General features: G+C 42.7%; 1 long non-coding RNA gene across 1 annotated transcript in view; it reads left to right on the plus strand.

The window, feature by feature from the left end:
• The first annotated feature begins 7,049 nt into the window (after positions 1-7,049).
• The window catches only part of LOC138651102 (uncharacterized), a 59,829-nt gene continuing 52,983 nt past the window's right edge, over positions 7,050-13,895 (plus strand). Inside the window, exon 1 of the long non-coding RNA XR_011315435.1 lies at positions 7,050-7,195. This is a non-coding gene — a long non-coding RNA (uncharacterized lncRNA). The remainder of the gene's footprint in view (positions 7,196-13,895) is intronic.

Raw genomic sequence — 13,895 nt, forward strand, 5'->3', positions numbered from 1 at the left:
TGGCCAGTAGAAGTGGAGCTTTGGGGACCAGAGCAGAGCGCCAGGGGAACTGGAGCGAGGTGAGTATGCATGTTTTTTTTTTTTTAAATATGTGCATTGGATGGGAGGTTTGTACTGTATATAGGTGGCTATGTGCAGGCTCACTCTATATAGGGGCTCATACTGTAAATAGGAGGCTTTGTGGGTGCTCATACTGTATAGGAGGTCATGTGCAGGCTCACACTGTGTATAGGGGGTCACACTGTATATAGGAGGCTGAGGGGGCTCAACCTGTATATAGGAGGTTATTTGGGGCTTATACTGTATATAGGATCCTATGTGCAGGCTCATATTGTATATAGTAGGCTATGTAGGGGTTCATACTGTATATAGAAGGCTTTATGGGGCTCATACTGTATATAGAAGGTTACGTGCAGGCTCATACTGTATAAAGGGCCCCTACTGTATATAGGAGTCTACAGGGGCTCATACTGTATATAGGAGGCTATATGGAGGCTCATACTGTATATAGGGAGCTATGTGCTCCTTATACTGTGTATAGGTAGCTACGTGGGGGCTCATACTATATGTTGAGGGCTGTGTGTGGATTCATGCTGCATGTAGGTGGCTGTGTAGGCGCTCATACTGTATGTATGTGGCTATGTGGGGGCTCATATTGTATGTAGAGGGCCATGTGGTGGCATAATGTCTGAGCCCTTGAGCTGTTATCTTCATTGCAGTACGGCTTATGGTCTCCTTTGCTTGTCATGATCTTCATTGCAGTACGGCTTAATGTTCTCCTTTTCTTGTCATGATTGAAGGAATTCGCTAATGAACCCCTGAATGACCAAAAGAGGGGAGAAACGCATCCCAAAAAGATGCCATTAAGTTAAGTACACAACTGTATATATATATTGCTCAAAAAAATAAAGGGAATACTGAAATCCCACATCCTAGATATCACTGAATTAAATTCCAGTTGCAAATTCATTACATAGTGGAATGCGTTGAGAAGAATAAAACATAAAAATGATCAATGTAACTCAAAATTAATATCCCATGGAGGTCTGAATTTGGATTGATACTAAAAATCAAAGTGGAAAATCAAATTAAAGGTTGGTCCGACTTCACTGGAAATACCTCAAGACAAGGAAATGATGCTCAGTAGTGTGTGTGGCCACCAAGTGCCTGTATGACCTCCCTACAATGCCTGGGCATGCTCTTGATGAGGCAGCGGATTGTCTCTAGAGGGATCTCCTCTCAGACCTGGAGTAAAGCATCTGCCAACTCCTGGACAGTCTGTGGTGCAACATGACAGTGGGTGGTGCGAGACATGATGTCCCAGATGTGTTCCATCGGATTCAGGTCTGGGGAACGGGCGGGCCAGTCCATAGCTTCAATGCCTTCATCTTGCAGGAACTGCTGACACACTACAGCCACATGAGGTCTAGCATTTTCCTGCATTAGGAGGAACCCAGGGCCAACCACACCAGCATATGGTCTCACAAGGGGTCTGAAGATCTCATCTCGGTACCTAATGGCAGTCAGGCTACCTCTGGCGAGGACATGGAGGGCTGTGCGGCCCTCCAAAAAAATGCCATCCCCACGCCATTACTGACCCACTGCCAAACTGGTCATGCTGAAGGATGTTGCAGGCAGCAGATCGCTCTCCATGGCATCTCCAGACTCTGTCATGTCTATCACATGTGCTCAGTGTGAACCTGTTTTTGTCTGTGAAGAGCACAGGGCGCCAGTGGCGAACTTGCCAATCCTGGTGTTCTGTGGCAAATGCTAAGCGTCCTGCACAGTGTTTGGCTGTGAGCACAACCCCATCTGTGGACGTCGGGCACTCAGACCATCCTCATGGAGTCGGTTTCTAACTGTTTGTGCAGACACATGCACATTTGTGGCCTGCTGGAGGTAAGTTTGCAGGGCTCTGGCAGTGCTCCTCCTGTTCCTCCTTGAACAAAGGCTTAGGTAGCGGTCCTGCTGCTGGGTTGTTGCCCTCCTACAGCCCCCTCCACATCTCCGGGTGTACTGGTCTGTCTCCTGGTAGCAATTCCAGCCTCTGGAGACTATGCTGTTAGACACAACAAACCTTGTCACAGCTCGCATTGATGAGCTGCACTACCTGAGCCACTTGTGTGGGTTGTAGAGTCCGTCTCATGCTACTACGAGTGTGAAAGTACAACTAACATTCGAAAGTGACCAAAACATCAGCCAGAAAGCATCGGTACTGAGATGTGGTCTGTGGTCCCCACCTGCAGAACCACTCCTTTATTGAGTGTGTCTTGATAATTGCCAATGATTTCCATCTGTTGTCTATTCCATTTGCACAACAGCATGTGAAATTGATTGTCAAACAGTGTTGCTTCCTAAGCGGACAGTTTGATTTCACAGAAGTTTGATTTACTTGGAGTTATATTCTGTTGTTTAAGTGTTCCCTTTAGTTTTTGAGCAGTGTATATATATATGTATATATATATACAGTTAGGGCCAGAAATATTTGGACAGTGACACAATTTTCGCGAGTTGGGCTCTGCATGCCACCACATTGGATTTGAAATGAAACCTCTACAACAGAATTCAAGTGCAGATTGTAAAGTTTAATTTGAAGGGTTGAACAAAAATATCTGATAGAAAATGTAGGAATTGTACACATTTCTTTACAAACACTCCACATTTTAGGAGGTCAAAAGTAATTGGACAAATAAACATAACCCAAACAAAATATTTTTATTTTCAATATTTTGTTGCAAATCCTTTGGAGGCAATCACTGCCTTAAGTCTGGAACCCATGGACATCACCAAACGCTGGGTTTCCTCCTTAATGCTTTGCCAGGCCTTTACAGCCGCAGACTTCAGGTCTTGCTTGTTTGTGGGTCTTTCCGTCTTAAGTCTGGATTTCAGCAAGTGAAATGCATGCTCAATTGGGTTTAGATCTGGAGATTGACTTGGCCATTGCAGAATGTTCCACTTTTTGGCACTCATGAACTCCTGGGTAGCTTTGGCTGTATGCTTGGGGTTATTGTCCATCTGTACTATGAAGCGCCGTCCAATCAACTTTGCAACATTTGGCTGAATCTGGGCTGAAAGTATATCCCGGTACACTTCAGAATTCATCCGGCTACTCTTGTCTGCTCTTATGTCATCAATAAACACAAGTGACCCAGTGCCATTGAAAGCCATGCATGCCCATGCCATCACGTTGCCTCCACCATGTTTTACAGAGGATGTGGTGTGCCTTGGATCATGGGCCGTTCCCTTCTCCAATCTTTTTTCTTCCCATCATTCTGGTACAGGTTGATCTTTGTCTCATCTGTCCATAGAATACTTTTCCAGAACTGAGCTGGCTTCTTGAGGTGTTTTTCTGCAAATTTAACTCTGGCCTGTCTATTTTTGGTATTGATGAATGGTTTGCATCTAGATGTGAACCCTTTGTATTTACTGTCATGGAGTCTTCTCTTTACTGTTGACTTAGAGACAGATACACCTACTTCACTGAGAGTGTTCTGGACTTCAGTTGATGTTGTGAACGGGTTCTTCTTCACCAAATTAAGTATGCGGCGATCATCCACCACTGTTGTCATCCGTGGACGCCCAGGCCTTTTTGAGTTCCCAAGCTCATCAGTCAATTCCTTTTTTCTCAGAATGTACCCAACTGTTGATTTTGCTACTCCAAGCATGTCTGCTATCTCTCTGATGGATTTTTTCTTTTTTTTCAGCCTCAGGATGTTCTGCTTCACCTCAATTGAGAGTTCCTTTGACCGCATGTTGTCTGCTCACAGCAACAGCTTCCAAATGCAAAACCACACACCTGGAATCCACCCCTGACCTTTTAACTACTTCATTGATTACAGGTTAACGAGGGAGACGCCTTCAGAGTTAATTGCAGCCCTTAGAGTCCATTGTCCAATTACTTTTGGTCCCTTGAAAAAGAGGACGCTATGCATTACAGAGCTATGATTCCTAAACCCTTTCTCCGATTTGGATGTGGAAACTATCATATTGCAGCTGGGAGTGTGCACTTTCAGCCCATATTATATATATAATTGTATTTCTGAACATGTTTTTGTAAACAGCTAAAATAACAAAACTTGTGTCACTGTCCAAATATTTCTGGCCCTAACTGTATATATGTATATATATATATATATAATTTCTGTAGGATAGTCCATGTCCACTGAGTGTCACGGGGCTACCACGACAGAGAGGAGCCAGAAGACCACATTGTATGTTTGCTCCTACTCCTGCTCTGAAAAGAAGTGCTTCTTTTTAATGGTGTAAATTTCTTTTGGCAGTACATGTGTTAATTGGCCATGTTGGGAGCTCTGGGAGTCTAGGCTCTCAGCTGAGCATGGTTAGCCACTCCTATCCCCTATATACCATGGGTTCTGACTGAAACACATCCTCAGAGCTAGCTTATGCTGCATGGCTGGGAGGATAGTTGTATGAGAAGGAGTTTAGTGAATTTATCTGTGACTGTTGCTTGGGTTTGTATATGTGATTATTACCTTTCCTGCACCTACTTTGTTTTTTTTCCCCATCTTCCACTCCCCAGTGCATTCCTCTGTTTTATGTGACTATTTGTATGCTTGGTATTTTTCCGTTGCCCCTGTTTGTGTTGCCTTGTTCGTCTGGTTGGTGAACTACGGTGCACGGCTGGTCCTTCTTCCCTGGGTGGGGGAAGGGAACAGACGGCAGATTCAGGAGATAAGGTAAGGTATGTAACCCCGGCATCTTCACCTTCAAAAGTAACCCGGAGAACAGGGCAAGCTAGGGTGCCCCCTAGCACTGGGGACAGGTAAGGAGCCCCTGGTCCCGAGTCACCCGACATCCAAGTCATGATAATGAGGTATATGGATGTTTTGTGGTTTTAATTGCACTGCCACTTGACTGTCCATTTATCATCTGAAGGTTTATTATTTGTTTGAAAAGGACATCATATATGTTTCCTCTTGGACATTGTTAGGTTTTTCTTTTCTGGTCAGATTGTTGAAAAATAGTATCTATAATGTATATACCGTATTTTCCGGCATATAACACGACTGGGCGTATAAGATGACCCCCAACTTTTCCAGTTAAAATATAAAATCTTCTCAAAAGTCGGGGGTTGTCTTATATGCTGGGTGTTGTCTAATAAGGTGAGTGCGGAGCAATCTGCAGTCGACGTATATAGTGGGGGGGGAGTAGTCCTGATGACGAGGTGAGGGAGCTCCTCACCAGGAAGGTGTAAGTGAAGCAAACTGTCAGCGTCTGGGATGCCAGGGTTATGCAAAAAAGAGAGAGAGCGGTGCTGTGCCTAGAAAAACACTCCTCTTTCACTAATCTGGCTCACCCTTGTATCCTATTATCTCCTTCTCTGCTTCACTTATACCTTCCCGGTGAGGCGCCCCCTCACCTCGTCATTGGGGTCGCTCCCCCCACAATATGCGGCGACCGCAGATTACTCCGCACCTGCCCTATAAGACGACACCTGGCGTATAAGACGATATCCGACTTTTGAGAAGATTTTCAGGGGTTAAAAAGTAGTCTTATACGCCAGAAAATACAGTATTTATATATGTTCATTACATATTATCTTATCACCTATTGAGTATGCCTAGTCAGAGGAGTGGTACATAGGGGCAGTCAACGTGGAGCGGAGGTGTCATACCATTTCAACTTAAGGTGCCAACCTCCGCTGTCAGGAAGGGTATTATGAAGGGAAATACTAGACTCTTTCCCCTCAATTCTTTTCTTTTTTTTAAATCACAGTTTTTTCTGTGCAAATGTGAGTGCTTTTATGTCTTTATGTATTGGGTTTTAAAAGTAAATAAAGATAATTTTTTGAGGTTTTTTTTTATGGTTTACATGTAGGAGGCGCCCATGGGTTTATTGCTTTGGTTGTTGATTGAGGGGGCTGTGTGCAGGCTCGTATTGTAAGTAGGGGGCTATGTGTTGGATCATACTGTATATAGGAGATGTCAGCATATTTAATTCTGCTCAATATTCAGTCATACAATTATTATTAATTTTTTTTATATTATATTAATATTGAGCTAAATTAATTTCAGCCTATTGGTTTATAGAAAAAATAATTATTTTTGCATCGCTTTATTCTGAGAGCTATCACTTTTTTATTTTTTCACAGATGGAGCTTTATGGCAGCTTGTTTTTTTGCAGGACAAGATGACATGACATTTTCAACTATATTATTTTTATTTTCCTTTGTCTTTTTGCTCACGCTTTATTTGCGCTTTTTGTTCTCCAGTTTGATGATGGAACATCGTTGTTTGCCTCGTGTTTTTTTTTTTTTACAGTGTTCACTGATGGGGTTAACTAGTGGGACTTTGTTATAGGGCGGCTCATTATGGATGCTGCAATATTAAATGTGCTCTTGGTTTTTTTTTCATAAAGATATTTATGGGTACATTGTGTGTGTGTATATATAGATAGATAGATAGATAGATAGATAGATAGATAAAATCTATTTTGTGTGTGTGTGGGGGGTTAATATAGATTTTACCAATTCCTTTTGACTTCTTGACTTAGTATCACTATGGGATTTTCACTTTCAGCACTCTGACTGCAGTTGTAATGCATGGCAATGCATAAGGTGGAGGCATCATTGAAGCGCCTGGACAAAAATACAACTCTGACTGCCACATTCAGGACAGATTGAAGAAGAAAAAGTTTGATTAGAGGGAGACTGATCAGTAGAGAGTTTCAGAAGACCCAATGAGAATAAGATCGACAGTAAGTTTTTAAAGTCATCCTTAGCATGGGCCATAGACATCAGATCAGTGGGCTCCAACTCATGCAGGCAGTTTTCAGTTTTAAGCCAGAAAGTCAGTGTAGGGAAGTCATTGAGGATCTGTGGACCTTCACTAAATTCTTGCAATTCAGATATTTCTATAGCAGACGCCCTTACCCTCTCTTTACGGTTTGTCTGGCCGGGACACTTTTCAGCTATCACTATGAGCATAGGTAATAGAAATGTTAATCTAGTCTTACCTGTATGTCTCATAGATGCTGTCTAGATGTTCAGAAATTGACTTTTATTTCATTATGCTAATGATTTCTTCCAGGTGGGCATGTGGTGCTTGGAAGAAATCCCTGCCTCCGCTATTCATTATACTATCACCCCCCCTCCCACTAACGTCACACTGACCTGTGGCGTGTAATTGTGGCTCCGGAATCCCGCACATGCGCCCTGCACTCGCTCGACATACAGGTAAGACTAGATTAACATTTCTATTACCTGTATGCCCATAGTAATAGCTGAAAAGTGTCTCCGGGGGGTGACAGATTCCCTTTAAAATTAAAAAGCACAGCATTCTCACCTTGCAGCATCCCTGCAGATCAAACACAGGTTGCTCCATTGCAATGCACCTCTTCCGCTAACGATGCCTGCTCCTTTCAGAAGTCAGAGTACTGTTGTAACCTGTGTTTGGCTTCAGCAGTCACATAACTAGAAGAGCATGTAAGAGAAATATCCGATGATTGCTTTTCTAGTCACTTGACCTTTCCAAAATATGTCAGCGTTCAGGGGTCTTTTGGCTTCCGAACAGTGCAGGTATCACTTTCGGTGTTCGTGTAGACCTCTAGAGTTGCCTGCGTTGGATCTGTGGGGATGCTGGTAGGTGAGCATGCTACCATCTTATGTTAAAACCATCAATGCCATGCTTCACACAACTTCAATACCTTTGCACATCTTAGGGAAATTCAAAGCCAATTTCTACGATCTAGTGCTAATAGGAGAATATTATACTACTACATGACAGTACTAGAAGGTGGTTATTTCATAAGCAGGGAGGGTTCTTTCTAGGATAGGTTTATGAAGCGAGTTGGAGCATGCATGACTCGCAATTTAGCCCTGTCAACCTAACTCTTTACTAATAAGTGGTAAAACACATGGGAATGACAGACAGGCAGTTTCCTGTCCAGACTAATCTCAGTGAATCCCCTAGGCCACACTTACACAGAGCTGACTGCTTACTGCCTGCAGAAGGAAGGCAAAGTATATATATATATATACACGGTGGCATGTAAAGGTTTGGACACCGCTGGTCAAAGTTACTGTTATTGTGAACAGTTGAACAAGTTGAAGATGGAATTAACTTTAAAAGGCCTAAAGTTAAAGATGACACATTTTTCTTTGTATTTTACGCAAAAATATGTATACATAGTTTCATCTTTTAGATTTAACCCCTTTACCCAAAGGGTGGTTTGCACGTTAATGACCGGGCCAATTTTTACAATTCTGACCACTGTCCCTTTATGAGGTTATAACTTTGGAACGCTTCAACGGATCCTGGTGATTCTGACATTGTTTTCTCGTGACATATTGTACTTCATGTTACTGGTAACATTTCTTTGATATTACCTGCGTTTATTTGTGAAAAAAAGCGGAAATTTGGTGAAAATTTTGAAAATATGTCAGACAAAATACTTAATAAGTAACATTTCCCACATGTCTACTTTACATCAGCACAATTTTGGAACCAAATTTTTTTTTTGTTAGGGAGTTATAAGGGTTAAAAGTTGACAATTTCTCATTTTTACAACACCATTTGTTTTTAGGGACCACATCTCATTTGAAGTCATTTTGAGGGGTCTATATGATAGACAATAACCAAGTGTGACACCATTCTAAAAACTGCACCCCTCAAGGTTCTCAAAACCACATTCAAGAAGTTTATTAACCCTTCAGGTGTTTCACAGGAATTTTTGGAATGTTTAAATAAAAATGAACATTTAACTTTTTTTCACAAAATATTTACTTCAGCTCCAATTTGTTTTATTTTACCAAGGGTAACAGGAGAAAATGGACTGCAAAAGTTGTACAATTTGTCCTGAGTACGCCGATACCCCATATGTGGGGATAAACCACTGTTTGGGCACATGGCAGAGCTCAGAAGCGAAGGAGCGCCATTTGACTTTTCAATGCAAAATTGACTGGAATCGAGATGGGGCGCCATGTTGCGTTTGGAGAGACCCTGATGTGCCTAAACATTGAAATCCCTCACAAGTGACACCATTTTGGAAAGTAGACCCCCTAAGGAACTTATCTAGATGTGTGGTGAGCACTTTGACCCATTAAGTGATTCACAGCAGTTTATAATGCAGAGCCGTAAAAATAAAAAATCATATTTTTTCACAAAAATGATCTTTTCGTTCCCAATTTTTTATTTTCCCAAGGGTAAGAGAAGAAATTGGACCCCAAAAGTTGTTGTACAATTTGTCCTGAGTACGCTGATACCCCATATGTAGGGGTAAACCACTGTTTGGGCGCATGGGAGAGCTCGGAAGGGAAGGAGTGCCATGTGACTTTTCAATGCAAATTTGACAGGAATTGAGATGGGACGCCATGTTGCGTTTGGAGAGCCACTGATGTTCCTAAACATCGAAACCCCCCACAAGTGACACCATTTTGGAAAGATAAGTAGGAACTTATCTAGATGTGTGGTGAGCACTTTGACCCACCAAGTGCTTTACAGAAGTTTATAATGCAGAGCCGTAAAAATAAAAAATCATATTTTTTCACAAAAATGATCTTTTCGCCCCCAATTTTTTATTTTTCCAAGGGTAAGGGAAGAAATTGGACCCCAAAAGTTGTTGTACAATTTGTCCTGAGTACGCTGATACCCAATATGTGGGGGTAAACCACTGTTTGGGCGGATGGAAGAGCTCGGAAGGGAAGGAGCGCCGTTTGACTTTTCGATGCTAAATTGACAGGAATTGAGATGGGACGCCATGTTGCGTTTGGAGAGCCACTGATGTGCCTAAACATTGAAACCCCCACAAGTGACACCATTTTGGAAAGTAGAGCCCCTAAGGAACTCATCTAGATGTGTTGTGAGAGCTTTGAACCCCCAAGTGTTTCACTACAGTTTATAACGCAGAGCCATGAAAATAAAAATTATTTTTGTTTCCACAAAAATTGTTTTTTAGCCCCCAGTTTTATATTTTCCCAAGGGTTGCAGGAGAAATTGGACCCCAAAAGTTGTTGTCCCATTTGTCCTGAGTACGCTGATACCCCATATGTGGGGGGGACCACCGTTTGGGCGCATGGGAGGGCTCGGAAGGGAAGGAGCGCCATTTGGAATGCAGACTTAGATGGAATGGTCTGCAGGCGTCACATTGCGTTTGCAGAGCCCCTAATGTACCTAAACAGTAGAAACCCCCCACAAGTGACCCCATATTGGAAACTAGACCACCTAAGGAACTTATCTAGATGTGTTGTGAGAACTTTGAACCCCCAAGTGTTTCACTACAGTTTATAGCGCAGAGCCGTGAAAATAAAAAATCTTTTTTTTCCCACAAAAATTATATTTTTAGCCCCCAGTTTTGTATTTTCCCAAGGGTAACAGGAGAAATTGGACCCCAAAAGTTGTTGTCCAATGTGTCCTGAGTACGCTGATACCCCATATGTTGGGGTAAACCCCTGTTTGGGCACACGGGAGAGCTTGGATGGGAAGGAGCACTGTTTTACTTTTTCAACGCAGAATTGGCTGGAATTGAGATCTGACGCCATGTCGCGTTTGTAGAGCCCCTGATGTGCCTAAACAGTGGAAACTTTGCTGTGCACTGTGTCAGATCAGTGATCTGACGTGCACTCGGGGAGGCTTCCCGGCTCCTGCTCTGAGCCCTTTTGAGAGCAGAGCAAAATACTGCAGTGTGCAGTCGCTGGGCCTCTCTGACCTTTCTTGGCTTCTGCCCACTGCAGTACTTTGCTCTGCCCTCAACACGGCAGACAAAGTACGCCGGAGCCGCGGCGTGAAGACCAGAAGAGGACGTCATGGAATGAAGATAGGAGGCACCGGAGCGGACCTGAGACACCCATTTGACCGGACCGCAGCAGGACCGCCCCTGGGTGAGTATAATATAACGTCTTTTTCTCCTCTTTCAGGTTACATCTGGGGCTTATCTACAGCATTACAGAATGCTGTAGATAAGCCCCTGATGATGGTGAGCTTACCTCACCATCGATTTTGGGGGTGACAGGTTCCCTTTAACTGCTATTTCTTAATTACATTTCAAACTGAGGAAAGTTTAACTTGAAAACCCTTTGAAATCTTCTTATAGCCTTCTTCTGCTTTGTGGGCCTTCACCATTTTAATTTTCAGAGTGCCAGGCACCTGCTTTGAATAACCCATATCTGCTGTTTTTTGGCACAAGGTTAGAGGAGGCTGGGTTTTTATAAAGCTGAGATTTTTGCATCACCTGGCCTTATCCTTATGATGACTGTAAACAAGCCATAACCCTCACAGGCTAATTAACCCCTTTACCCCCAAGGGTGGTTTGCACGTCAATGACCAGGCCAATTTTTACAATTCTGACCACTGTCCCTTTATGAGGTTATAACTCCGAAACGCTTCAACGGATCCTGGTGATTCTGACATTGTTTTCTCGTGACATATTGTACTTCATGATAGTGTTAAAATTTCTTTGATAGTACCTGCGTTTATTTGTGAAAAAAACGGAAATTTGGCGAAAATTTTGAAAATTTTGCAATTTTCAAACTTTGAATTTTTATGCAATTAAATCACAGAGATATGTCACACAAAATACTTAATAAGTAACATTTCCCACATGTCTCCTTTACATCAGCATAATTTTGGAACCAATGTTTTTTTTTGTTAGGGAGTTATAAGGGTTAAAAGTTGACCAGCAATTTCTCATTTTTACAACACCATTTTTTTTTAGGGACCACGTCTCATTTGAAGTCATTTTGAGGGGTCTATATGATAGAAAATGCCCAAGTGTGACACCATTCTAAAAACTACACCCCTCAAGGTGCTCAAAACCACATTCAAGAAGTTTATTAACCCTTCAGGTGTTTAATAGGAATTTTTGGAATGTTTAAATAAAAATTAACATTTAACTTTTTTACACAAAAAATTTACTTCAGCTCCAATTTGTTTTATTTTACCAAGGGTAACAGGAGAAATTGGACCCAAAAAGTTGTTGTCCAATTTGTCCTGAGTACGCTGATACCCCATATGTGGCAGTAAACCACTGTTTGGGCGCATGGGAGAGCTCGGAAGGGAAGGAGCGCTATTTGACTTTTCAATGCAAAATTGACAGGAATTGAGATGGGACGCCATGTTGCGTTTGGAGAGCCAATGATGTGCCTAAACATTGAAACCCCCCACAAGTGACACCATTTTGGAAAGTAGACCCCCTAAGGAACTTATCTGGATGTGTGGTGAGCACTTTGACCCACCAAGTGCTTCACAGAAGTTTATAATGCAGAACCGTAAAAATAAAAAATCATATTTTTTCACAAAAATTATATTTTTGCCCCCAATTTTTTATTTTTCCAAGGGTAAGAGAAGAAATTGGACCTCAAAAGTTGTTGTCCAATTTGTCCTGAGTACGCTGATACCCCATATGTGGCAGTAAACCACTGTTTGGGCGCATGGGAGAGCTCGGAAGGGAAGGAGCGCAGTTTGACTTTTCAATGCAAAATTGACAGAAATTGAGATGGGACGCCATGTTGCGTTTGGAGAGCCACTGATGTGCCTAAACATTGAAACCCCCCACAAGTGACACCATTTTGGAAAGTAGACCCCCTAAGGAACTTATCTAGAGGTGTGGTGAGCACTTTGACCCACCAAGTGCTTCACAGAAGTTTATAATGCAGAACCGTAAAAATAAAAAATCATATTTTTTCACAAAAATTATATTTTTGCCCCCAATTTTTTATTTTTCCAAGGGTAAGAGAAGAAATTGGACCTCAAAAGTTGTTGTCCAATTTGTCCCGAGTACGCTGATACCCCATATGTGGCAGTAAACCACTGTTTGGGCGCATGGGAGAGCTCGGAAGGGAAGGAGCGCCGTTTGACTTTTCAATGCAAAATTGACAGGAATTGAGATGGGACGCCATGTTGCGTTTGGAGAGCCACTGATGTGCCTAAACATTGAAACCCCCCACAAGTGACACCATTTTGGAAAGTAGACCCCCTAAGGAACTTATCTGGATGTGTGATGAGCACTTTGACCCACCAAGGGCTTCACAGAAGTTTATAATGCAGAGCCATAAAAATAAAACAAAATTTTTTTCCCACAAAAATTATTTTTTAGCCCCCAGTTTTGTATTTTCCCTAGGGTAACAGGAGAAATTGGACCCCAAAAGTTGTTGTCCAATGTGTCCTGAGTACGCTGATACCCCATATGTTGGGGTAAACCCCTGTTTGGGCACACGGGAGAGCTTGGATGGGAAGGAGCACTGTTTTACTTTTTCAACGCAGAATTGGCTGGAATTGAGATCTGACGCCATGTCGCGTTTGTAGAGCCCCTGATGTGCCTAAACAGTGGAAACTTTGCTGTGCACTGTGTCAGATCAGTGATCTGACGTGCACTCGGGGAGGCTTCCCGGCTCCTGCTCTGAGCCCTTTTGAGAGCAGAGCAAAATACTGCAGTGTGCAGTCGCTGGGCCTCTCTGACCTTTCTTGGCTTCTTCCCACTGCAGTACTTTGCTCTGCCCTCAACACGGCAGACAAAGTACGCCGGAGCCGCGGCGTGAAGACCAGAAGAGGACGTCATGGAATGAAGATAGGAGGCACCGGAGCGGACCTGAGACACCCATTTGACCGGACCGCAGCAGGACCGCCCCTGGGTGAGTATAATATAACGTCTTTTTCTCCTCTTTCAGGTTACATCTGGGGCTTATCTACAGCATTACAGAATGCTGTAGATAAGCCCCTGATGATGGTGAGCTTACCTCACCATCGATTTTGGGGGTGACAGGTTCCCTTTAACTGCTATTTCTTAATTACATTTCAAACTGAGGAAAGTTTAACTTGAAAACCCTTTGAAATCTTCTTATAGCCTTCTTCTGCTTTGTGGGCCTTCACCATTTTAATTTTCAGAGTGCCAGGCACCTGCTTTGAATAACCCATATCTGCTGTTTTTTGGCACAAGGTTAG

The sequence above is a fragment of the Ranitomeya imitator genome, chromosome 1, assembly GCF_032444005.1.
Source record: "Ranitomeya imitator isolate aRanImi1 chromosome 1, aRanImi1.pri, whole genome shotgun sequence".
NCBI lineage: Eukaryota > Metazoa > Chordata > Amphibia > Anura > Dendrobatidae > Ranitomeya > Ranitomeya imitator.